The 8,038-nt window shown below is 40.4% G+C and overlaps 1 pseudogene; it reads right to left on the reverse strand.

The window, feature by feature from the left end:
* Positions 1 to 1,817: 1,817 nt before the first annotated feature.
* On the reverse strand, positions 1,818 to 5,824 carry LOC148164700 (uncharacterized; annotated as a pseudogene).
* Between the last annotated feature and the right edge of the window lie 2,214 nt (positions 5,825 to 8,038).

An 8,038-nucleotide genomic window follows, 5' to 3' on the forward strand; every position in this document is an offset into this window, starting at 1 on the left:
TATATGACAACTGCCAAAAGTGACTCTAATGTCTTATAATAATTCATTCCATATGGCACCATTATTTATCAATTCATCTTGAATTTATTTTTATCTTCATTTTGCACCATCTCTAGGAATAACAAATCTACTAAACTCACTATTTTTTTTTTATTTTAGACTCACTATTTTTTAAAATACCATACTTTGGTTTGTTCTTGATTTGCTTCTCTAAAGCTTTGAGTATTTTGGAATTTGTTGATAAAATCTGTGTTAATTATATTAATAAATTTCATCATTTTAGAGGCATTGATCATTTTTTCAGTTGTCTTACTCAGCTAAAGTGTTCTAATTTATCCTCTTATGGAAAAAAAATAACATGATTTGAAATCCTGTGGTTTTGAATTATTCTGAACATCATATGGATTATTCCCTGATATGAGATCAGATGTCAGAGAGCTTTAAGACAGAAGGTTGACTGAACTCATTTTGCTTCTCTATGATTATTCGTTGGACAATTTAGTTGAGGAGGGACTTGAATGTGGCCAAGAAAAAAAAAAAGAGAGAGAGAGCAGAATTAATTAAGTCTAATAAAAAAAAGGCTGTCACTCCTAGTATAGCTGAGCTCTTCTTTCTACCTCTGAGACCGATCAAGGAAGAGAAGATGACTTGGCTATGATGTGGCATTGAGAATTATCTCCAAGTGTCCAAGTTCACCCGTCAGTGGAGAGCCTGTAAAACAGAAAGCTTCCTTCCTTCAATGGCACATCTTGCAATTCAAGAATGTAAGGTCAACACCCAGGGCAAACCTCAGTAGCAGCAGGGATAGGTAAACCCTGGGACTTAAAATCCTGTGTATTTACCACTGAGTATCATTTCCACAGTAGAAGGTGTGGAAGCAAATAAACCATAGATGTAAATGCCCACCACTTATATTTATACTATATTGTACACTATGCAATGTGATTTGCCCTCTTTTAAGGCCTGAATCCAGAAATCCACCCCACCCCAACATAATCCTTTGATCTTTTCTTTTGGTGGAAATTTCCTGTTTCTTCTTGAGAAAAATAATTCAATCCTGTTTTTATTAGTTCCTCCCAGCAGACTGCTGTAGAAAACATACATACATACACAGACACACACACCACACAAAAATTTTTATGAAGATTCATTTTCACAGTCGTTCCTACCCAGCTCTGAACTCGGAACCTATATGAGTGATGATGTATCCAGATGAGCCGGTCCAGGTCTGGGAGAGCAGCCTCTACCCCACATCTCCCTCTCCACCCACAACATCCTCTGACTCCTCGCTCCATCTTCGAAAGGAAACGCTTTCATTGTCGGCCTTCGAAGATTCGGCAACCCGATCGATCTGTTATAAAAAAGAGAAAAGAAAAATCGCAGCCTAGAGATAGGTCTTGCATGGCACCTCTCCAGTCTCCATGGGCAAAGCCTCTGAGAAGGAACCGATTCCCAGTCCTGAATCCTCAAGAGCCCGGGGCACAGGAGACCCTGGTCCGGCCTTTGCCATTGGTCCTCACCTCCTCGGCCTGGAGCTCTCCTCCGGCTTCCCACCAAAGCACACTCAGCGACTTCTCGGAAACAGCTGATTGTGCTGAGCCGGAAGGGAGGAAGGGAAGAGGGTGTGTGTGGGGGCGGGGGGGCGGGGTTGAGGTAAGGGAAGGGCTCTTGAGGCTGCTGGACCAACACACACACGCGCGCGCGCGCGCGCGCGCGCCCCGTCCGATGGGGTAGCCCTGGATGGGAGGTCGCGGCCCCCTCCCCTGTCTTCTCCCAGCGCACATCGGAGAAGAGGCAGCCCAGCCGCCGCGGCGCTCCTAGCGAGTCCCGCCGGACGCTAGCCGCGGGCGTGGAGAGCGGGCGGTGCTGGCTCGGGAAAGGGCGGGGAGGGAGGAGTGGCGCGGGAGCCGGCGGCGCTGCTGCCGCGGGGGGCGGGGGCGGGGCTGCCGCTGGTCTGGGCGCGCCCCGGAAGGAGGGGCTCAGTCTCGGTGCTGGCCCTCGCCAGCGCTCCGGCGGCGGGGGTCTGGTTTCCAATTCCACCCTCTCGCCTGGGCTGGAGCTGGGCTAGCCTGCGTGCCAGCGGCTGGGGGTGGCAGGCGCCCGCTGAGCAACAGGAGCCAAAAGAAAGAGGGCGAAGGAGCTACAGAGAGAACGCCGGTGGGGAGAAACCAGGAGCGAGGAAGGGTCCCTGAAGCCCGCGCGCTCCTTACAGGCCAGATTGTGCGGGGGGCGCTGTATGGGCATCGTCGGCGGGCAGGGTTGCAAGTAAGTGCCTTTTCTGTTCCTCCTCTAGTGTGGCGGACCGGGAAGCCCTCCGTCTCTCGCCAGCGCTCGCCTCAGCCGCCACACCCACCTGTATCCATTTTCCCATCTCGCGGTTTTGGCCACTTGGTGTTAGGCCACCCGAAAGTAGAGAGGAGAGAAGCTGAACGGAGAGGTCCAAGCAATTGGAGAAAGAGGAGCTGGAAAGGCACCTGTTTCCAGTGCGGATTTTGACTGTGTGTGTTTGCTAGAAGGTTCCGAAAATGTGGAAAGGAAAGGCACTTATACTTGATGGTTTGCGTCCGCTCTTTCTTACTGTCTATGCTAGCAAAATTGTTGGATGGGTTTCAGTTCCAGGGGCAGGTCGTATTCTTTGCGAGAAAAAAAGCCTGTGTTGTATTTCCCATCTGCAAAGGTGAGCGTGCAGAACCAGCATAGCGGATCCTACCTGTAGGGACAGCGAAGCAGCGCCGCACTCATTCGCAGCTCACAAACAGGAATAGACAAGACTGCTTAGCCCCATTTCTCAAACACAATTCCCCCCAACAAATAAGCATTTTATAGTGCAATTCAGAAAAGATTTAGAATCATTTTAACTTTTTATCGATCTCAACTGAAACTGTCATTTACTTTCAGGGAAGAAGTAGGTATTTTCGTTGCTTGTATTAAAGACAAAGGATCAAAACAAGATTACCAAACTAAGAAACTTTAATGTCAACTTTTGTGATTATAACAAACATTTTACTCATTATTTTAGTGTTTCTTTTAAATTATAGTTACAGCCTTCCTAGTAATGTTTATCTCCTCTGAAGCTAAGAACAGTTTTATATCTGAGAAGCTTAGGGTAGTTTTTTTTGAAAAAGCTAACTTCAATAACTTCAGGAAGATAAAGACCAAATCAACACAGGCTTTTCAAAGAATGGTGGATTTTCAGTTTCTGTGTGTCAGTGTTGGGAGGCTCATTTCTTTTCAGAAACACGATTAATGTTCTTTTCTATTTTTCCTCCTTCCCAATGGGCAGGAGGAAGACATTGTTTTTCTTTCTTTCTTTTTTCTTCCTTCCTTCCTTTCTTTCTTTCTTTTGAGAATTTAAAATATATTTCCATGATTTTTGCTTTAACATCAATAAAACCTAACTATATATAATCTGCAAACCAAATGCAATGATTGAATAGTCTATTTTATTGAAACATCTTCAAATTCTTTTTCCATTTTTAAAAATAATTAAACTAGAATTCACTTTCTCAGAAACTATGGTAAATAGGATTTAAAATTTTTTTTGATTATTCAAAGCTAGTCTTATCTGTTCCTTATGTATGGAGTTATCATGATTGTTAGAATAGCTTATTCACAGAACACTAGACAAAATATAACTTTTGGTGTAATGGAGTGTGCCTTTAGGCAACTGGTAGTAGTTTTGCTTAAGATAAGTTTTTGCATTTTGTATATCTTTAAATTACCTGTCTATTGGAGGTTCCCTTTTGGAAGTGAACCATTGTGCAATCATGGGACACAGTGTCATATTTTTACAGAGGTTCAGTATACAATATGCCATGATTCCTATGGTTTAGGGCAGGGCTAACTGGGTACCTTAATGAGTCTACAGAAGAAAGATGAGTCAGGTCTGACTCTCTGCCAAAAGCATCCTTATACCTCATTGTGTCCCATAGGACCAGGAAATAATCATGGGAACCCTCCAGTGGTAGTGCTTCTGTATTTTTGCTACCTGTGGCTGAGGTGGGTTTTGGCAGGAAAGAAAATGTAAGAAATTCAGAGGTGGAATCAATGGGGTCCTATTCACTGTATTCAATATGACCAAACCACTTTCTTTGTGGCAAGAAAAAAAATAGACTCCTGCATTTTGCATTAATAATAGAAACTAACATTTATCTAATTTCTATTCCTAGTAGATATATGAAAGAATGTGATATGCTGGAAGGATTTATTTGGTATTTTTCTAATCCAAGGCCTGACCTTGCTGAGGAGCTTAAAGTTTATTAATGTAAATGGATCCTTCTAAATGTCATAATGGTATGATTATGATTTTCTCTAAAACTGTCTTAGATCTTTTCCCCCAGTCTTTAACATCTGAATAAATGGCTTCACCATCCAAATGTTATTGCTCTCTCTCTTCCTCAGACAGCATTTCATCCATAACTAGTCCAGATTTAGATCTATCAGTTTTCTCTTCCAAATATATCTCTATTCATTTATACTTCTCAGATATATCTCTTTAGCCTTGTTCTCTGTGTCTACTATGCCAATAAATTAGTTCAAACCACCATCATAATTTACCTGGATTTCTGCTACAGGCTTCATATTAGTCTCTCTACTTCCATAGTTTCCTCCCCTACGATTCACTCTCCATACATAGCAATACCATCGTGCCTCTCCTTAAAAACATTCATTAACTGACTGCATAGAAAAAAAGGAATAAATGCAGACACATAGAAACCTATCAACAACAAATTCCTTCTGTTAGCATAAAGCTGTCTCTAATCTGGCCCTTCTTTATAACCTCACTGAATCCATCCCCCTCATTTATATGCTCCAGTCACACTGGTCTTTTAGTACCTGTAACACATGGAATAATTTCACCCCCTAAGGCTTTGTAAATGCTGTTCCCAGTGCATGGACTATTCCTTTCATTCTTTGAATGGCTAGCTCCTTCTCAAACTTTAAATCTCAGCTCAAAGGTCTCTTCCTCAAGTGATCATTCTTGATTACCTGTCAAAAGTAGGTTGTCATCTGTTAGTCTCTGTCTTGGTACTTGTTTGTTTCCTTCATGGTGCTTATTATAGCATGCAGATATTTTGTGGATTTGAATATTGAAAGCTCTAAAGGAACAGAGACCAAGTCTTTATTGTTGGCCCAGTGTCCAGAACAGTGCCATGAAGTAGTGGGGGGGTTCCTAAATATTTATGTAAATAATAAAGTACAAAGATATGACTTATTTCACCATAGAGCACATCAACCCAGTCTATTTCCGCATTTTATGATTCAATTTCTCTTTTATTTGTTGAGCATCTGGTACATTTACAACCCTGTACTATGATTTTGAGGGAGTAAAATATCCTGAGATGTATTCCCATCTTTCAGCAGCAGTAGGCTATAATGTGTTCAAAGGTAAGTAGATTATAACATATTCTTAGGAAAGCAGTGACCACAACTGGATTAAGATATATTTGGAAGGAAAACTGGAGTGCATAAGCCAATATGACTTTTGTATGAGTGACTTCTAACATGCAATGATGACCTTATTAGGTTTAATTCTGTATCTTTTGCCAACAATTTGAGGATCTCTCAGTAATCACTACATTTACAATATTGTTTTGTAATAAATATGGATACTTGAATGAGCTCAGTTGATGGAAGTATGTTCAAATGAGGCCGAGGCCATAGATCCTGTGCTCCAAGTTGGTGTTTACTCCAGGTTCAAGGGGCAAATTATCTCACAAATCCAAAGTGTCCACTTGGGAAGGTTCGGAGAGACACTGTGGGCTAATCCGTGAAGATCTATCACTATTATTCGGTGTGGAGGAAAAGGGGCTTCAAAATTCATGCTGGTTAATGATAATGTTAATTTATACTAGAATTTATACAAATATACACACTTCATATGGCAATAACCCACCCATTATTATTTTTTTTGAGTCCATATTTAAAGATGTTAAATATTTTTGGTATTAACATGTGGTTGAAAATCTAGCTTTCAGTTAGGCAAGCAGCTTTCATATTTTTTATCTAGCGAGTGACCAGCTTTTTTTCTTGTAAAGAATTTGCAATCATATTTCTTCTGGAAGGACTAAACTATTTCATGAATTTTGTTAAATTTGCTACTAAGGTGGCACATTGTGGTTGTAATGGGTGGGAGTGCCCCTGTGTGTTAATTGGAGATGGCCCCCTGTTTTACATGTCAAATTAGCTTATTATTCTTACACAGAGGTAGTATAGCTTTCTTCTTCAGAATGATGTAAGTTAGAATACCACATAAGATGGCAGTGCATTAATAAAATGGATATTATAAGATTGTATAAAACTAATTTTCATTTGAGGATTTATGGAAGAGAATTCACAGAATGTGGGTAGACTACTTTTGTAGAATATGAGAGAACAGTTTCCGTATCTTGCCATCCTGCAAAACGGAATTTCTTCATTGAAGGTTTAACTGGCTCTCCCCCACCCCCACCCCCATGTATAGCTGGAAGGAAATGGCTTTACGCAACAGGGAAAGCCATCAGCTCTTGGCAGCCAAAGGTAGAATAAATTTTGGAGGAACAAAACTCTTCTGGGTGGTGAGGAAAAAGGCCAGACCACGATAAAGAGGGACAGGAGGTGGGAATGCCTTGAACAGTGCCAATAAACATAATCTGCCACAGACAAATTTGAGTTGACATTTTATATACAGTTGAATTATTTGATATCTTTTTAGCCACACTGAGAAGAGTTCTTTCTTCTTTTTTCTTTAGAATAACAACTGTATTTTAAGGGAAAACATGCTGTTATTTCCTCTCTTATACAGGAAATGGATTACCTTTGGATTTTTAAACTGATATAACAGGGAGCCCAAAATGCCATGTATTATTATTAAAATATACAATTTCTTTAATTGTGATTTCATTGCTATTCATTTCATGATTTCCTTTTGTCATGTGTCTGAGAGACTTTTATTATTGATTATAAATTTCTTTAAAATGTCTCCTTGGATTTTTTTACAAAGCTTTCTGAATCATTTATCAAAATACAATAAAACTAATTGCACCTGATTCTTCACTTGGAAATTTAGAGGGAGTAAGTACATTTACCATGTCATTAACCTACCATCTCTGCTCTGCAATGTATGCCTTTTTCTTTTTTTTTCTAAAGATTTTATTTTCTTTAAATTTTTTATTATTATGTTAATCACCATACATTACATCATTAGTTTTTGATGTAGTGTTCCATGATTCATTGTTTGGTGGGGCATTGGTGGTTCAGTGGTAGAATTCTCGCCTGCCATGATTCATTGTTTGTGCATAACACCCAGTGCTCTACGCAGAACGTGCCCTCTTTAATACCCATCACCAGACTAACCCATCCCCCCACACCCCTTCCCTCTAGAACCCTCAGTTTGTTTTTCAGAGTCCATCGTCTCTCATGGTTCGTCTCCCCCTCCGATTTACCCCCCTTCATTCTTCCCCTCCTGCTATCTTCTTTTTTTTTTTTTTCTTAACACATATTGCATTATTTGTTTCAGAGGTACAGATCTGTGATTCAACAGTCTTGCACAATTCACAGCGCTCACCATAGCACATACCCTCCCCAATGTCTATCACCCAGCCACCCCATCCCTCCCACCCCCCACCACTCCAGCAACCCTCAGTTTGTTTCCTGAGATTAAGAATTCCTCATATCAATGAGGTCATATGATATATGTCTTTCTCTGATTGACTTACTTCACTCAGCATAACACCCTCCAGTTCCATCCACGTCGTTGCAAATGTGTATGCCTTTTTCTGTCCCTTTTTCTCTTCTCTACACATCATCTTCTGAACATTTGATATATATGCCAGTAAGACAAATTTTTCTCCACTGTTTGGTCAAATTATTAATACAAATAATTGGAAAATGGAGCTCCTAAAGAAGGATTAATAAGATTAGACAGATGCATTAAAAAAACAAGCACAAAACATTTCTGTAGAGATTTCTAATGAAATTTTCTGTGTGTTATATGCCAAACTAGACATCCTGTGTCATCTGATTATTTTCAAAAAATAGGGGTGATTTCACTAGATGT

This window comes from Eumetopias jubatus, unplaced genomic scaffold (assembly GCF_037043125.1).
Source record: "Eumetopias jubatus isolate StellerSeaLion01/CBP00866 unplaced genomic scaffold, mEumJub1_p1.0 scaffold_3, whole genome shotgun sequence".
Classification (NCBI taxonomy): Eukaryota; Metazoa; Chordata; class Mammalia; order Carnivora; family Otariidae; genus Eumetopias; species Eumetopias jubatus.